Below are 19,828 nucleotides of genomic sequence, written 5' to 3' on the forward strand. Positions count from 1 at the left end.
AATGAAAAATTCAATGAATAAAAAAGCATTTTTTTTTTGCTAATCAAAAACAAAAAGTAAAAAATAAATGAGAAAAAGAGATAGTTAATGCATAATACAACTTTTTATATCTCTATAACTAATTATTTCTGCAAAATTTCAATGCGATTTTCGTATCCAGCATAGTCGGAAACCTATAAAAGGTGTCATTTAAAAGAAAATTGTGGAGGCGGACCTAATCTAAAAAAAAATACCAAATTGAATTCGGTCATATCTTTAAAAACATTTTGTAAAGTTAATTTGAAAATATTTGAAAACCAAGCAATGTAATATAATTTTTTTACCTGTGTAGACTGGTGATCTTTAAAACCAACGCATTTCAGGTGAAAACATTAATACTTACATGTCTAGTTCAAATTCACATAAATACGAAAAATGATTCAGTAGATGTATTTTCAACAAAAATTCATCCAAAATTACGTTCTGAGGTTTTCTGTTTAAAAATGGCGGACACTTAATTTAAAGTCAAGAGAGATAAGTCAATTTTGCAAATAGAATTTGTCGCACAACTAAAAATCAAACTCGATAATTTGATAATTTTTTTTTTCTACTGATCATTTTTTGTAATTTTTGGAATTTATACTAATTTCGCCATGGCTTGTAAGTAGGTAATAATAGTTTCACCTGAAATGTGTTCAATTTAAAAGATCGACGATCTAGACAAGTACCGATGGTTAAATTTTTTTTTTCTTTCTGAAACTTGCATTGTTTTTTTTCGCTTCATTTTGCTGGTGGTATTAACCTCAAGGGGTCATCCACTCTCAAAGAAAGAAAAGTATATATCCGTTGTTGTTGCTGCTGATTGTTGGCACAAATTTTGAATAGAAAGAGTTTGGTCACATCTTTGAAAACATAATTTTATAAGATTAGAAAAATATTAAAAAACCAAATAATTTTATATTTTGTACCATTTTTTTTTAATTATTAAATGATTAAAATCATTCTTTTTTCTGAGACTTTCGATGCAAAATTTTTTTTTATTTTGTTGGTGGCATTAATTTTTATGCCAAATGATGGCTGGGTGCATTTGTAACATGGGAGGCAAAATAAAGGATGAAGATGTGAAATAGGATTTTTAATTGGGCCTCAGGATATATGACATGTTCCAGACATCAAGATCACACAACGCATCTCTGATTTTGGCACCATACGATACAACTTGGATCTGAAGACATAATGCATATTCGTTATTGTTGGATTCAAGAGAAACATGAAAACGTCATTTCTCTCATGGGTTTGTTACAATAATTTTAAAAACGGAATTTTCTACACCAAAAGCAAAAGATTCCACAAGAAATGAAGAATTTGCTGAATGTCAAAATATGAAATCATTGATTGAAACTTTCAAATGACGCATTACATATATACAAACAAAACATTTATTAAGAACAAATCTTGCTCTTTGGCTGGCAATTCAAACGTCTTTTTTGTACGTTTATCTTCCTTTTATCTGGAAGCAGGAGGGAAGAAGCTTACGTAACTTTGGATTACTGTAAAAAAAAAAAAAAAAAAATAGATGAATAAATAAAGCAACAATAATGTATGATGGATGCAGTTTATTTCAAGAGAAATAAAAATATGAAACCAGCAATGGCTTCAATGGAAAATTTTGAAGGCAGAAAAAGTTGATCTGCAAATGAAAATCAAATCAAAAATGAAAAATTTTGTAATTTATTAGGAATATTTTTTTTTTCCTGAAAATTTTACCTTCCATGAATTCAGCATAAAAAAAAACCCTGAAAGTTGTTAATAACCGCACATATACTAAATATAATTAGATCCTCCTTAGACAATAGGACAATCCAAGTTGTCGTTGATGAATGTACATCCAAACAGCATAACATTAATGCGAGAGTGCCTCAGGAGTCGATCCTTGGATCACTAATTTTCCTGATATTCATAATCGATCTCCCTGATAATATTGTGTTAGAGATGGATATATTTGCTAATAATACAATGCTCTATAACATCCACAAGGGAAGAACAAACATACATAAATCTAAGACAATTGCAGAAAATGACTTCCAAATCATAGTGGAATGGAGACATAAATGGATGGTAACATTTAATGCTAGTAAAACTAAGCTGCTCTCCTTTAACAATTACAAGAAGCCTTTCCAACCACCTATCTCAATGACAAATAGCACCCTACCTGAGAATTCTACCTTCAAACTTCTCGGTCTAACATTCATGGGCAATAGAAAATGGAACAAATACATTGAGGACATTGCAAAGGCTGCTGCAAAAAGGTGGGTTTCCTCTATCTAGCTAGAAGACTACTCACACCTGAGAGTATCCTGTACCTCTACAAAGCTACCATTCGCTTCTCCCTCAGGGTCCAAAAAAGAATCTTCAATCTAATATATCCCACTTTGTCAACTAAGCTCCAACCCCTGTCCCATCGCTGCTATGTTGCATCCTGTGCCTGTTTTACAAGTATTTTAATGGAATGTGCTCTGATGAACTCATTGTACTTGTGCCCCCTCTTACTTGTATTTGTACATATCCCTGACAAACCCACTTAGCAACAAAATTACACCCCTTCACTGTTGAAGTTCCTAAATACCAGAAAGCTTCAGTTTCTTTCCTCGAACAGCTAGATTTTGGAATTCCCTTTCTGCTACTTGTTTCCCTAACTGTATTGACATGCAGAAATTTAAATGTAATGTAAACCAACATCTTGTTAATCTTCCCAAATAGTAGCTTCTTACATCCAAGTGGCGATATGCTTTGTGAGGGGTGAATGTGAAAAAAAAAAAAAAAATGATTTTGTGCATTCATGATTTTTATTGTTTCTGAATTTTTGAGATGAGGATTTGCTATTCATATTATTTGGATTCATTGGACTACTGTTCTCATCTTCAGTGTGATTTTTACAATGTTTTGGTCGATGTAACCTCCGACCTTCTTCAGTTGTATCTTGTCGAACTCCAGAATGTTTCTGTCGAACTTGTGAATTTGGACAGTATTTCAAGCAGAACTCTTTATTTACTTCATGGGAGTAGCATGTTCTTGTTCCGTCAGCCATGACTGGATAGTGGTCCTAAGTAATTCGCAATTGTATTTTTCAGTTGCCCACACTGAGGATCGAACTTTTAACCTTCAGGAGAATATCACTTTTTACAATTGATTTTTCCAAGTACTCTAAACACTGCGCCACGGGTCTTTGCAAACAAGATACACCTAAGAAGGTCGGAGGTTACATCGACCGAAACATTGTGAAAATCCCACTCAAGATGAGAACAGTAGTCCAAAAAATCCAAATAATACGAATGATTAGTTGCAGTCACTGTTTATTAAGGTCTTAAAAATAATGGTTAATGAGTATCAGTTGACAACGTTGTGATGATCAGTAATGGCGGAACTTGGATAGGATTTGTTTATTTAAGAGGACGGCTCAACAAGAACTTGTTCACATTAGACTTGAAAATGGCCTTGTTATAGTCAGCTGGAAAGCAGGCCCATGGTATTGTGTTTCACAGACAAGTAGTTTGAGAATTTTCGTTTAGTTTTAGGCACATATAAGTAATAAAGGAAATCGTTAGCAGTTGTTGCAGCTAAACGAGTATCTGCTGCAAATGTTTTAGGGGGGGAGGGAGCATAGATTGAAGCTCAGTTGAGCACCTTCCACGAAAATAACGATAGAGTAGAGAAAGACTAGTGTTTCCTTGAGATCAGTTAATCTAATACATAACATTAAGGCAGTTAAAAATCAATATTTCATTCTGAACAGCCATTTTATTTTTGTTAAACGTTGGTCCATGTTGTTAAGAATAAGAAAATGTAATTTGAGTTAATTCCTTCCAGAAAATATTAAATTTAGTCAGATTTTTTTTTCCATATAGATGTGAAGAGGATAAATATGTGTATCCTCAACTCCAACATTAAAATAAGACATGAAATTACCGCATTACAAACAAAACCTTTATTAGGAACAATGAAAAAACAAAACATTCATTACAATCATATTTTGATATGATAAACATAAGCGTAAACGTGTGTTAACATGTGTGTTTAGGCACAGATCTGAAATGTTCATTAAAGTTGTTGCAATATAATTCATGCTTGTAGAGTTGTTTATTTAGTGTTCATGTTCGTAATTAGACAAACAATGTCTTACCTCGATAAGTTTGATTTGCATATACAAAGTATAATAATTCAATCGAATCACGTTGCATATATTTCTTGGAGTGACGCATATCGCATGTATCTGTGGTCGTGTCGAGGTGAAAAGAGAGAAAAAAAAGAAAAGCGGAAATGGAAAGGCCAAAAGGAAGTGACCTCGATGTCTGTCATATCAGCTCAGTTGTTTGCATACTACATGCGTATGGCTTGCTTTGTGTCTGTGTGTTCATACCACATGCGAAAACTGATATAGCAGCCGTAACAGTTGCTATAATACTCCCCCTTCCCTAAGATAGCCAGAGGCTACGGAGAAAATTAAATGAAATTAATATGCATATACGCAAGAAGGTTTGAGAAGTGTCTCCGCACTTTTTTTTTTTAATTACATTTTCATCCCAAAAAAAGGCACATTGCCACTTTGTTGTAGGAGGCTACTATCAGGGACATAGGCATCAGGGGTACTGTGTAGGGAGTTGGGCAGCAAGATGTCGGTTCACATTGCACTTGAACTTCTGCATGTCAGAAATCCGAGGTCATTTTCTAGTGTTTCTGCCATTTCTTTAGATATGTGTTCATTTGTTTTCCTGTCGTGTCTGTTGTAGAGCAGGGTGTTGTCAGCATATATATCCATCTCACAGGAAATTTTGTCGGGGAGGTCATTTATGAATATTAGGAATAACAGAGGTCCGAGGATAATCTCCACACTAACGTAATGTACTTGCAATAACCCTTATCCCTGAGTGGCTTCCGGGCCTTGATAAGTGGTGATCGCTGTGTAAAAAAAAAAAAAAAACTCCCACATTTATATCATATTGTTCAGATGTATGACCGTCGAGGACAACCTGAATTTTTCTCTTATCTAAGAAGGATCTAATTATGTTATGTATTCTTCCAGTGAGACTGATTTTCCTGGGAAGACCTTCATTCTATACCTTGTCAAAAGCCTCAGATATATCTAGAGCTACCGCTCCATCCTCCCCTGCTTTGTCAAGTGAGTGAATGGTACGTACGTTCTGAGATTACAGTTAGGATGTCTGCTGTGGAACGGGCTTGCCTAAATCCATATTGTTGGTCAGTCAGAAGCTTAGCATGCAAGTCGTGTGAGTAGTGGGTTGGACAGAAGGAGCGGGTCAGACTCATAACAAGGTGTGTGAGAAGCAGGTGTAATGACGGAATCTTGATCAGGCGATTGTATCTGGGTTGGATGCAATCATGTATTCTGAGGCAGACAAACTTGTTGCAGGAAATGAGCTTTATAAGAAAGCTGGTTTGATGCGATGGAGTCACGTTTACTGCTGTGTTCAATGACAAAATATTTGTCAGAACGTTCCAACACGAGATGCAGCCCATCGGAAGGTGGCTGTAGTGGTCTGCATATTTTTTTTTTTTTTTTTTTTACATGGGCATCACCAATTATCAAGGCTCACAGGCCACTCGAGGATAAGGGTTAAAGAATGTAAGTAGTCAATTGGACAAGATAGTAATTATTAGTAATGGAAATTCAATGAATTTAAGTGGAACTTGTTTACTTTGGACATGAAAACAACCATATTGTAGTCAGCTGGAAAGCAGGCAAATGGAAAACAGTTCCATAGGCGTGCAGTTATAAGAGACTTTGTTCATGGAATCTACATTTAGGTTGAGGCACAGATAAAGAGTGTGGAAAATTATTGATAGTGTATCAGCTAGACGAGTGTTTCTCCTGAAAGTTTGGCGAGGGGGGACTATATCAGCAGAAATGTCTACGAATGATGTAATGATTTGGAAGATCATTAATGTAGATCACAAAGAGAGTTGAGCCCAGGATGGACCCCTGAGGGACTCCAGCATTAATACTGTGAACTTCTGATTTCTGCCCATCAACTACTACTCTTATAAACCTATCAGAGAGAAATGATTTATTTATTGAGAAGACATTTCCAGCTAAAGATCTTGTGAAGTAAACCTTTATGCCAAACCCTATCAAAGACCCTTGATATGTCAAGAGCAATTGCCCTAGAAAGGAAGCCTCCATCAAGAGATTCGCTAATTCAATGAGATATAAATGAAAGCACATCCGCTGTAGATCTAGCAGAATGGAAACCATATTGCACGTCACTAAGAAGGTTATTTTTGCCGAGATGGTTGCTTACTTCTATTTAACATATATTCCAGCAACTTACTTATGAGACACAGGAGACGTATTGGCTTGTACTGAGAGGGAGATGACCGATCACCTGAATTCTTAAATACAGGGCATACTGATGAGATTTTCCAGGGTGATGAGAAGCAATTCTCCTTAAGACAATGCTTAAACAGTTTTGTAAGTATGGGTGCTAATTCTGGTTGAAGTTTTTTGAGTACTATAATTGGAATATCATCAGGGCCAGTTACTTTACTGGAATCAAGGTTTTTGATTAGCTTGGCAACATTACGTACAGATATTTTTATGTCATATAGCATGTTTTCTGACACAGGAGAAAATATCAGGGGTTGGCAGCCTTGGTTGCAAAGGGTAGAATTAGCTGAAAAGTTCTTGGCAAAGAGTTTGGCTTTGCCTGATGCTGACGAGATTACCTCAGGTCCATTGATAATAGTTGGGATAGAACACACGCTTCTGTTCAGGATTTTGTTTGCTATTTGCCAAAACTGGTGGGAACCAAGCCGCTGCTCAGCTACTTTGGATTTGATGGACTGAACATACAACTCTCTCTCGTTCTTTATTACTCTTTGCTGGCAGTCCTGAAGGTGGCTTTATGTCTCAGTTCATCTATTACATTTGAGCAATGAAAAAAGTGATTTCTGTGCACAATCGCAGCAGCACATTCTGGAGAGAACCACGGCTGGCTGTTAGGTTTTTGCTGGAACTTTTTTGAGGGTATGAAACGGTCTATACCTACAATTAACCATTCCATCAGGTCTGATACTATAGAGGACACATCCTTTTTAAACATGAAACACAGAGGTAGATCTGATATAAATGTATGGAAGCTATCACAGTCAGCCATAGAGTATCGATATACTGTACCATGGAGAGGTACGTCTGAGGACTTATTACATTTCATTTTTATCTGAATTGATACAACAGAGTCGTCGGAAGATCCAAATGAAGACAGAACGGAAGTTGAACATAGTTCAAGGCAAGTTGTGAGAAAAAGGTCTAGGAGATTTGCATACTAGCCATCAGTGTTGGGAACATGGGTGGGTTCATGAACAATCTGAGTGAGGTCATAGGCAATGGAGAAATCATGACAGAACCTCCCCTCATTATCGGTCTTGTTTCAGTGGGTTTACCATTTGACATCATGACCATTGAAGTCTCCACATACGTGAATGTTAGCTGAAGGATGAGCAGATAGGACCTGGTCAATTTTCTTAGATATGCTTTTAAAGATAGTAACTCTGCTGTTGTGGGGGCGATAGAGAGTAGTGTAAGCAAGTGCAACCCGGAAGTACATATAGGGTAAGTTAGGATCTTCTCTGGAGATGTCCCTACCACATGGAAAGCCATCTTTAATGTAGGCACATATTCCATGTCCATGGCGATCTTGAGGGTCAGATTTGGAATTTAAGTTGAGTATTCTTTAATTACGAATTCATTTAGGGAAATAGTCTGTCTAATGCCAGTTTTGCTTAGAAATAATATGTCTGGTTTAGTCTCCTGTAATTGAGTTTCAACCTCTGGAAGGTTAGAACGTAGACCCCTGATGTTGGAGAAGGAGACATGGTATGTTGGAAGTTGGAGATCTGAGTTTAATCGTGTATTTTTTATGGAAATGCTATAGAGCTGATACGGACAAAAATGAACTTACACAAGTGAAGATAGTGAAGTGGATAGTACAGTTTGGAAGTGACAGAGTGTGGTGGAGTGTACATCACCCAAGACATTGTGAGTTTCAGACAGTCTGCATAACGGGGGGGGGGGGGGTTGCAGGTATGTGTGTTGTCTGTCTGCAATGTTATTTTGACATGCCGGAAGAATATCGCCGAAATATTAAATAAATATTTTTCATTGTAATTCGGCTTTTATATGTATTTTATTTTAAAATTTAAATAACACTTTTATCACAGAAAACACAACTGACTTTTATATCATGTGCAACAAACATTTTTCTGGCATTTCCAAACAACACACAGACGTTTTACTATTTTTTTCCCCCTTAATTTAACATCATAATGAGGAAAAAAAAATGTATAAAATTCTGAGGATGACGTCTATCACTGAAATATTAATTTTAAATTAAGATATTTTTTTAGTTTTATATTTTTATTGCATTGTAATTTAGCTTATAAACGTATATCAAACGTATTTTAACTTGATTTAATGTCTATGTTTTACGATGAAACTATGCCATTTAAACTGAAGCCTGACAGACTATCCAACAAACGTCTTACAAGGGGATGGGGAATATAATTGGCAACTCACAAACAATCATAGAAAAGAACGAACAACATGACTGACACAAAAAAATGATGCGCTTCACCACTAAATAACGGACAAAAATATAGCAATGGGGAGAAAAAAAAAAGTCGGTGATTAGTATGCAACGTCAGTCGCAGTTTGATTTGTGACAGCTGGTGATTTCATTACAAAGCAGTTCAAGGTTTGTGCCACATGCTGCTTCTTTGATTTGTGACGATGATTCTCCAATAACGTTATCATAATATATATCAATCTATATTATGTTTCTCTTTGTCTGTCTGCCTGTTCAACTTTTTCTTGGAAACTACTACGCCGATCTGTCTGAAATTCTGCATGAATATTTATTATAAGGTGCAGCAAATTATGGTATCTGTTCGATGCACTGTTTGGAATTAATAGGGATTAGTATTTACTGCCAAAAATAAGCACAAATTTAACCATATTCAATTTTGCATAAAACACTCATTCTAAGTCAAGAGGCTATAACTTTTTTTTTTTTTTTTTTTTCCCCTCACAGGCTAAAAAGTCTAGCATTATAAACAATCTGACACACAATCGCACAGCAACTACAATTGGTAAAAAATGTAGCATATCTCTTAAACAGGAGCCATGAATAATAGTGTAGCCATTTTTTTTGTGTGTGTGCGTGTGGGTGGAGGGAAGCATTGTTATATTATCTCAAACTCCAAAGGGAGTTGGGCACTTAAGTTACAATCAGGAAATTTCAGTCATATCTGGTATGTTTTAGTGTTCCAACGTTGCTTTCAAGGACTCTTTGGAAATAACCGACTTCATCGGAAGTGGGGGGGTAATCTCGGTGATGACTTGGTTATTTATCAATACTTATTAACCTAATACACCTGGTAAATAATATCTACACTAAACATTAAACACATATGTCAAGTATTCGGTATGGTCTTGCAGACATCAACAATCATGGCTTTCCATTCTTCCCCGTTCTCCATCTTTCTCATGAGCTCATTGTTGGTGCCCTTTTTATTCATTGCAAATTTGTTTAAACTGTTTGCAAATTTTGTGCATTGTCTTCCTCTGCTCTTGTTTCCGTATATTTTGCCACTCCATAACAGTTTCTCTAGTCCGTCAGCCCTGATTATATTGCTGAAAAATTTGAGCTGTCTTTCTCTGATATTGAGAAGGGATCCCATGTATCCAACCAAGTCCATTCCTTCTGCATTTGTTTTTATTTTTGTCCATGAGACTTTCATGATTCTCAGGATTAACCACTGCTTCTAGTCGCTTTTATGAATCCTTGGTTAGGGTTCAGCATTCGCATCCATATAGAAGAATGGGCCATACATAGGCTTTCATAACATGTATCTTTGACTTGAGTCTAATTTTACTGTTGGTAAAAATGCATTTCATGCTGTTAAAAGTTGTCTTGGATTGTCCAATTCTCTTCTCGATTTCTGTGTCACATTTGCCATCCGTATTTAAAGATGTTTGTCTGAATCTGTCTCACAGGTTATGTTGCATTGTGGTATAATAGTTTTCTCACTGAAGAAAAACTGCAAATGATTTCAACAACAGCAGCAGACGAAAGCAAAAATAAAGGATTACAGCTCAAACACACACAACTGCTAAGTAATATGTAAGAAAAATGATTTGAGATGACTTGGATTTTACAAGTAAAAAGTTAATACCTTTTGATTTCTGGCTTATGAGAATAAGGCGATTTCAGAATTTGCCAAAGATTTTACAAGAGACCATCGGCCAATTTGGCCATTTAAAAGGTTTCCACACCCTTTTTTTTTGTTGGGGGTGGTTGATGGTTGGGGATGGGGGTCGGGAGTGAGTTCAGCTCGTGTGGTTTGCCCGGGAAATATTGAATTCTGGAAACTGAAAGATGTCATTATGTGTTCTAGGCAGCCTAAATCAGATTGGCTGCTGAGAGAAAAAAAGATGAAGATTATAGCTTAGAAAAATGGGTGCAGTGGGGGTGGGGGGGGGTCAGTGAAAGAGATTCAGCGAATATGATTATGGAACGTTCATTATAGGTTAGCGGATGGGGTGTGTGTCGAAGTTGGGGGGAGGTGATGTGAAAACGTCGTCAAATAAAAACTTGTTAGCCAATATATATCAATATAAACAAGTTTGGCTCATTAAAAGGTAGTTGTTAATGAGAGTGGGAGAGAGACTTCGAGAGATGTCGGGAGGAAGAAAGACATATTCAAAGAAAGGGAGACAAATATGTTGAGAGACAGAGAGAGAACGCAAGAGATATATTAAGAAATGACCACTTCAGAAGAGATGTTTTTAGCCTTTCATATAAGCTATTCTGCCACGCTTCAATCTTTGCTTCCTTATAAAACATTCACAGAAAGAACTCGCCTTCTACACATAACATTCCCTTTTTTCCTCCGTGTGCCTCACATAAAGCGGCATTTCTATTAACACTTTCTTTTCCCAGAACTTCGTAGCCGTAGAAACTTTGTGGGATTGCTTTCCTATGGGATACAACGTAGTTGTTATAAAATCCAATTGTTGTAATGAATACTGCTATTAACCTGGAGCGACAGAGTGGTGGTCATAGAATGGGTGACAGAATGAGTCGAAGCAAGTGTGAGAGAAAGTACTCTCAGTTATCGGGTTTATCTCAGTCAGCCATGTTCTAAGTTTTACCAAAAATATTCGACCCGATATCTGCGTCAGTGTTATTTTTCATTAACCTTCGACCATAAGACGAATGTAAACAAATATTTGCCATAAACCGTCTTCATAAGTAATCAACACAACAAGAAGGCCAGAGGATGAGTTGGCCGAAACGTCGTGAAACAACAACTATGAAAAGGAGGTGAACAGTCTGTAAATAAATTTAAAAAAATATACAAATTAATTATTTCAAAGGATAAAAAAAAAATATTATAAACACCATTTATCATCCCATTCATCATTTTCCATCCTCTCATTATATTCTTCATCATTTAACTGACAATCTATTCATCTCTTTGATTCTCGAGTGGCCTTTCGCTTTTTTTTTTTTTTTTTTTTACATGGTGGTCACCACTTATCAAGGCCTAGAAGCCACTCAGGGATAAGGGTTATTGCAAGTACAGTACGTTAGTGTGGAGATTTGATGAAGTGTTTACTTAAGGGGGTGGTTCATTACGAATTTGTTTATGTTGGACTTGAAGACATCCAAGTTGTAGCCAGGTGGGAAGCAGGCAGACAAAACAGAGTTCCACAGGCGTGCAGTTCTAAGAAAGCTTTGTTCATGGAATCCACGTTTTGATTTAAGCACAGATAAAGAGTGGGGGAAATTTTTCACAGTGGATTCAGCTTGATGGGTGTTTTTCGTGAAAGATTGGTGAGGGGGGACCAGAGATTGTAGTTCAGATGAGCACCTGCCATGGAAATAACGATAAAACAAGGTAGGCTCGCAACTTCTCTTCTTTGGGAGAGAGGTTGCAGGGTAGAGAAAAGGGCATCCCCCACTAAGCCACAAAGTCTATTTTGTATTCTGTCAAGGCAGGATAGGCTGTTTTTAGCAGCTCCTGTCCAGATATGGCAACAGTATTCCATCCTTGGACGTACTTGGCTTTTATATAGATAGATAATTGCATCAGTAGTGAGATATCTTCTGGAGCGGTAGAAGGATCCCACCATCTTTCCAGCGACCTTGGCAACAGACTTGATATAGGTGTTCCATTTCAGATCAGGAGTAAAGGACAAACCCAGAAGCTTGTCAAAACACGGGGCTTCTCCTAGACGAGAGCCATCCATTTCAATTGATGCCAGATGGGGATCAGAGCGTTGATGATGTAAAAAAAATCGCCATAAGAATAGGAAGTTTTAAAAAGAAACTATGTTCTTGGAAATTCCACTAGATATTAAACACATGATGGAAAAAAGATATTTGCAGTGGTGGTAGAGGGGCAAGTTCTTGCTGTGAATGTCTCATAAGAGGCCTTTTTCATCTCTTTTTTTTCTTCTGTCCTTCCCTCCCTCCCTCTCTCTCTGGCTCTCTAGTCTCTTTTTTTTTTCATTAATTCAAGTGATTTATGTGTTGACAAAAAATGTCTGCAAATCAAGTTTTTTTTATATTCCTCTTTCTCTCTCAGTCGCCATGCATACACGTTTGAAAGTGCATAGCATAAACTGTAGGCGTGGGCGGAGAGGATAGAGAGATTGTTGAATGGGGTAAAGGTTGAGGGGTACATGTTGTCATAAAAAAGGTTGTCATTGAGGCAAAAGAAAAATTTTTTTTTTTTTTTTTTTTTTACTCACTTTCACCCCCAAACAAGACGTAAGGTGCTACTAATTGGGACCATATCTAAGATTAAGATGTTGGTTTACGTTACATTTAAACTTCTGCATATCAGTACAATTAGGAAAGTAGGTAGCAGGAAGGGAATTCCAAAGTCTAGCCGTTTTAGGGAAGAAGCTATTATAGTAGAAAGCTTTCTGGCATTTAGGGATCTCAGCAGTGAAGGGGTGTGATTTTGCTGCTAAGCGTGTTTGTCTGGAATATGTACGTCGAAGGAGCACAAGCGCAACGAGTTCAGACTTGACATTAAATAACCTGAAAAAGGTTGATATGCCGTAACGCAAACAACCAACCAATTGTCATTCATCAATTAACAAAACGACTCCAGTGTTGACAAAAAAAAAAAAAAAAAAATGTCTGCCAATTTAGCTTTTTTGTGCGTCTTATTCATTCGTAGTATAATCATGAGTTTACACCTGACATACTTAGAAAGTACACACAGCACAGCATAGACTATTTGCGTGTGTGTGTGTGTGTCGTTGGTTAGGGTTAGCGGAATTGTCGAATGGAGAGGAGGTTGACAGGGGGTAGAGGTTGTCATGCAGTCGTGAATAACATGCAGACAAGCGCAATTCTTTCGCGTCTGGCAGAACCCAAATTGCAGACAGGTGTAAAAAAAAAAAAAAAAATGCTGATCAATAAACGATTTTTCTATTTTAGGATTTTTCTCTCTTTCAAACTATTATTTTTTTATTTATTTTATTTTATTTTTTTTTCTATTCACAGAACTGTTCGATTGGAGAAACGGTTTAGTTGAACATTTACCGGGTTTGTTAGAAGAGAGAACGATGTGAGTTAGCAGACGATTTTATTCCCCCTTTCCAAGGTGAGAATCGCTTGTGATAGTTTCTGCTCATCAACGTGTCAACAAGTATTTAAAGAAAAGAAAAAAAAAAAAATTAAGACACTAATTAAGTTGTGAACTTAATACTCTCTGTGAAAATTAAGAGGAAAAAATGTTTTTAAAAAAGTTAAAAACAAAAGGTTAAAAAAAATGGTAAAAAAAAAAATGTTTCAAGAAATCCTCGTTTTTTTCTCTTTTTTTTTCTTTTTCAATCCAAAGTGAACGTACTTGCTTCAATAATTAGGTATGCAAATTTAATTTTTATGAACAAAAACGAATGGAATTAATCTTAATAATAGCAGATAATAATCATATACGCAAATTGAAATTTTATGAGCAAGGTAGAACGGGCTTGATCTTTATAATAACTGATAATATTAAGAGAGTAAAAATGTGGCTGTTATGCTTGAACTGTCTTCGTTACAGTTCAAATCTCTCTCGTACCCCTACGCTGGTTGATACCGCTGAAAATGAACAAACATAAATAAATCCGACTTAGCTTTTTTTTTTTTTTCTGTTTTAGCAAAATGCATTTATTACCCTAGATGAAGACCTTCAGTCTGTAGTGGATTGGGATCAAAATGGATGGTAACGTTCAACGCTGCCAAGACAAAGCTCGTTTCTTTTAATAATTACATGAAACCTTACCAACCACCAATAGCTATGGCTAGAGATATTTACCTGAGAGCACTTCGTTCAAGCTCCTTGGCTTAACGTTCACGTGAAACAAGAGTTGGAATAGATACATCGAGATTATTGCCAAGGCTGCTGCAAAGAAAGTGGGCTCTCTCTATCGTGCTAGAAAGTTACTTACGCCTGAAAGTATCCTGTACCTCTAAAAAGCCACCATTCGCCATTGTATGGAGTACTGCTGTCACATTTGGGCTGGTGCATCTGCTACTAGTCTCACTCTTGGACAGGGTCCAAAAGAGAGTCGCCAACCTAATAGGTCCCGAACTGTCATCTAAACTTCAGCTCCTGTCCCACCGATGAAATGTTGCATCCCTCTGCCTGTTTCACAAGTATTTTAATGGTGGATGCTCTGACGAACTACCAGCACTTGTACCCCCTCGACGAAAATACCTCCAACAAACCCGACAAGCAGCAAAGTCCCACCCCTACATAGTTGAGATCCCTAGATGTAAGAAAACCTTTTACTCTAATAGATTCTTTCCCAGAACTGCAGGACTTTGGAATTCTCTTCCGGTTTCCTGCTTCCCCAACTGTACTGACATGCAGAAGTTCAAGTGTAATGTGAACAGACATCTTGCTGCTAAATTCCTTACATACTACCCCTGCAACTTATGTCCCTGATAGTAGCCCCCTACATCAAAGTGGCAATATACCTTGTTTGGTGTGAAAAAAAAAAATTACCATTACTTTTCGAACAATACCTACTTCTTGTTTTTTCTTTAATGTTCATTTCGTCAGCCATGAGATTAACAACACTCAACATCAGCTTAAAAGAGTCTTGCCATCACCACGGAGCCACATGTTTATTTCACCTGCCGCATGTTTTTCTTTTCTGCTCCACAATACGTTGGGATTAGCCATTTCTTGCTTTCGTCTTTACACATTCATCTTTTTTGATACGCACTTTTCTTCTCTCAACCACATGGGGTCCTTTTATTTTCCCTTTTATTTTTACACAAACCCATGCACACTTCCTCATTTGCATATGTGCTTTTTTTCGGCTCATGCTGCTAATATCTTTGCAGGCTAGCTATCCTACAGCTCCTGCTGATATTTTACCATGCACTCATACGAACTGTTACAGAAATTGAACTTGGGACCATATCTACTTTCAACAGTCTCGTAACTCATTTCTCTTATTTTGTCCTTTAGTCCTCACATTCCATGAGTGATATTTCAGACAACGCAGGATATGGTGATGCAACAGAGGCTGGAGCTTTGCAAACAGTGTACGACCTATTAGCTTAGTTGTAGTATTTTGAGTCTTCGGACTACTGTTCTCATCTTGATGAGAACAGTAGTCTGAAGACTCAAAATACGAATAAAAAATCCTCATCTAAAAAAAAAATTCAAATTAAATTAGAAACTTTTTTGCATCCTTTCCAAGAACCAAAGGTTAGGGGTTGGTGCAGCAGGTCAGAATACGCCACGCATGGGTGGGGAAATATTCATTGCATAAGATTATAAGTGTAAGTTGCTATTTTAACGAGAATTGCGAAGAAATTGTAAATTCATACCTTTCCTCAGTGGTGTGGTACTAGGGGTGGCCAATTCCCCTGCCCCTTTTACTCCTGTTTTAAAAGTGTCCTTTTCAGAGGAATGTATTATAGGCCTGTGTTCTACCTTTACTGTATAATTTTTTTGTTTTTCCACTTGAGCATCTGCCCTGAAAAAGTTCTCTAGACGTCACTGCCTTTCCTAATAGAATATCACATAATTCAATACAGTAGATCCATCACAATCATATGTAATTAACATTCATTTTACATGCGGGCATGTGTTGGGCAGCTTTGAGAAATTGACTTCCAAACTAATCTATCTCTGTCTAAGTCTTTCTCTCAAATCCATTTTTATCATTTTTATCCTCTTGAGTTTTACTTGTTCTCCTTTGTAACTGAAACGACTATTTGAACTGTTCTAGGTCTGCTAACTCAAGCACTCTCAACGTGGCCATACTATCAAAGTCTCCTGTTTAGCACGCATTTCCCTATAGTATACAGATTTAATCTTCCTCTGATGTCACCAAATCTAAGCCTGTCTTTCAAACGCACATTACACATCCATTATATGATTTTCATGATTTCACTTTGAACGAATATATTACTTCTATTGGCATTATCAAAAACGTTGCTTTATTTTTAAAAATATGCATGTAATAGTTACTTCCCTTGGACTCACAAGTGATTGCCCTTGGATGTAGGAGGAGCAAGAGGAGCAGAGTCGGCTATGACAGTTTGAAGGCTAAACACAAACGACTCTGAAAGAGATTATATCATCGCAGTGGTTAAAAATCATCATACTCTCAATCATAACTTGTTAAATACAAGGTGCCTTCAATAAGTTTCCAGACTTTTTTGTAAAAGGCATTTAAAATGGTAGTAGACTCATGAAAATTCAGTATGTTATTGCTATACATCTTATGAGATTACTGATCAATTTTTATGATTTCAAGTTCAAATGAACAGCCACACCAGGAATTGGAATACACCCTACTAAAGCCTGATTGTCACAGCTGGTGAATTTCAAAAATGCAATCTGAACTTGAGACTCTTTAAAAAAAAAATAAATAAATAAAAATAAATAAATATGCAATAAAATTCTGTTTTAAACTCGGAAAAAATGCCACAGAAATGTATGGAATGCTTCAGACTGCTCTTGGACCATCTTACATGAATCCAGCATCAGTTTTTGAGTGGCATAAGAGATTTAAGGAAGGCAGAGGTGTGAGAGATGATGAGAGGTGTAGAAATGTAAGAAAGTCAGAACACCAGAGTTGATTGGCCAAATAAAGAATTTCATGTATAAGGATCGTCATGTGTCTATAGAGATGATAAGCACAGTTTGATGTCAGTGTGGGAACTGTGTGCACATGATTACGAGGAACTGAACATGCAGAAGATTTGTGCAAAGTTTGTCCTAAAAGGTGTTCAGAGAAGATCAGAAATAAAGACGTCATAGTCGAACTGATAAATTCAGATCCCACAATTTTTGGTGCTCTCGTGACCTGCGATGAGAGCTGGATCTACTGCTATGATCCAGAGACAAAGAGATGGAGTTCCTAGTGGAAGCATGCTGGCTCTCCCAGACCCCAGAAGGCCAGACACAGCAAATTCACCAAGAAACTTATGATGATCCCTTTTTTGACAGCACAGGCTTGATGCACTGAGTTCCCACTGAATAGAAAGTCAACAAGGAATACTATGGTGAGGTTTTAAGGGATTCCATCAGGCCAAATTCTTCAAATCGGGTCAGTGGCATTTCCACCAGGACAATGCACCAGTCCACAACTTCATCCTTGTCACAGACTATTTGACCAAAATGGGCATCAAGACAGTTCCTCACCCTCCCTGTAGTCCAGACCTTGCTCCCTGTGACTTTTGGTTATTCCGTAAGCTCAACGAAAACCTTAGAGGCTGTCGTTATGAGACAACTGAGGAGATGAAAGCAGCTGTGACGAGGGTCACTGACATGCTCACACAAGAGGACTTCCATGGGGCCTTCCTGAAGTTTTTGGAATGGTATTGCAGCCAGAGGAGATTACTTTGAAGGGGCCTAAAGTTTCAAAACATTACTATATAGTATACAGGTTAATTACATATTTGTTTTATCGGCAAAAAAGGCATTCGTAACTATGTTTTTAAGCAAAAATAATTCAATAAATGTGCCGATACGAAAAAAAATTCAGAAAATTCATTGAAGGCACTTCATAAATCTGTTAAACTTTTCACTTCGTTCTTGTATCATTTTTACGCGGTTATTCAAACCCGTTTTTAAATAAGTAACATACTATTATGTTAATTTCTCTGAATTTATAAAATATATATTCCGTTTAAAAATAAAAAAATTTACGCAAATTGAGCACTCACACGTTGACGCTCCGCCAACAAAAATTCGGCAAATGTGTATTTCAGCGGTGTAAATTCAAGTTTTACACTAGTGGTGGCCATAAAGTGGGTGATCATTATACGTTAAATTATTATAGAAAAGTGATCCCCCACTTTCTTTAAATTAACATTTCTTCATATCTTGGAAATTACTCATTTGCTGGAATTGTAAACATCAAGAACTTATGTCTTAATTTTCCAAGTTTTTTTTCTATAGCGTGGAAAATCGATTGTCTGTTCCTTGCTGATCTTATATTCCAAACATTCCCAATAGGTGTCGCTAGCAATGTATCATTCAAAAATAAGATGGCGTGAAGTTTTTCTTCGATAAAATGTCACATAATATTTGATTTTCTTAAATAAAAAAAATAAAAAAAACTACTTGATCGATTTACGTGATTTTTAGAATATGACATTTTCATGCAGTGATAAGTACGTACATTAAAGATTTTTTTCAGATTTTTATAGTAAAAAAGATTACTAGTGGACCATTTATAGACTTGCACCATATATATATATATTTCATAACGTTTTTAGGTATACAAAATTTAAATATTGCAATTAGGAAGGGAAGACTTATGATACATGATTAAAAGTAAATTTTTATATATATATAGTCTTTGAAGTTTTTAACCTTTAAAACTATACAAAAAAATATTTTTTTATCATTCGTTAGAAAACCATCTAGTCAGTAAGTCATTTAATCACCTGCAATCACTGCATCAACTCTCTTTCGAATTTACTATAATACCAATAATTTATTTTTCAAGGGATCATCAGTTGTTTACCATGAAACACTGTTTCGGGGATTTAAAAACAAAACAGTATATTACATCATGGCACCCCAGCAGTGTTGATCAAACACCACCACCCTTAATCTTAGGAAGAAGACATGTTACAAACATTTGATCCAATTTCCTATTTTTAATTGCAGTTACTAACCTTTTCATACTATAAAAATGAATTTCTTACCTGTGTGATTCATCAATTTCCACATTTAAAATGGATATATTTTTAAATTTATCAGTCTTGTATTTATAAGATTAGGATTAATCCATTTAACTACTTATCACCCCCACTATGATTAGTATTTAGTATATTTACATTCTTATTTATTTAAAATTAGATATATAAAGGTTAAAAATATTTTTACATATATATACATTTTTTTTTTATTATTAATATATAAATTTATTATATGTAATTATAAGTACATTTTATACATAGTTAACATAGTTTTGGATTTCCTTTATTAATATAATCTGGTTTATCTTAAACGATCCAAAAGCATCAGGATAATAAACAAATGCTTTATTTAACTGTTTAAATATTTTATTTTTATCCCCACCTTGTTTTATCATCCTTATTACTAAGCTAGAAACTGGTGGTATAAAATCTGTTAATTTTAAATTAACGCGAGCTATTCTCAAAAACTCTGACATAATGGTTCCATAAAACATAAAAACAGGGCAGGTGCTATCCTTATGGGGCATACGTACTATTTTAAAGGGGAAAGTGTTTCTTTTATCAAATATTTTATAAAGAAAAATCCCATC

The 19,828-nt window shown here is 36.1% G+C and overlaps 1 protein-coding gene across 4 annotated transcripts in view; it reads right to left on the reverse strand.

The window, feature by feature from the left end:
• Positions 1-19,828, reverse strand: part of LOC145293695 (AP-1 complex-associated regulatory protein-like) — a 296,359-nt gene that overhangs the window by 34,251 nt on the left and 242,280 nt on the right. The window lies entirely within an intron of this gene.

Source organism: Euprymna scolopes, chromosome 15, assembly GCF_053919585.1.
Source record: "Euprymna scolopes isolate OS-2025 chromosome 15, ASM5391958v1, whole genome shotgun sequence".
NCBI lineage: Eukaryota > Metazoa > Mollusca > Cephalopoda > Sepiida > Sepiolidae > Euprymna > Euprymna scolopes.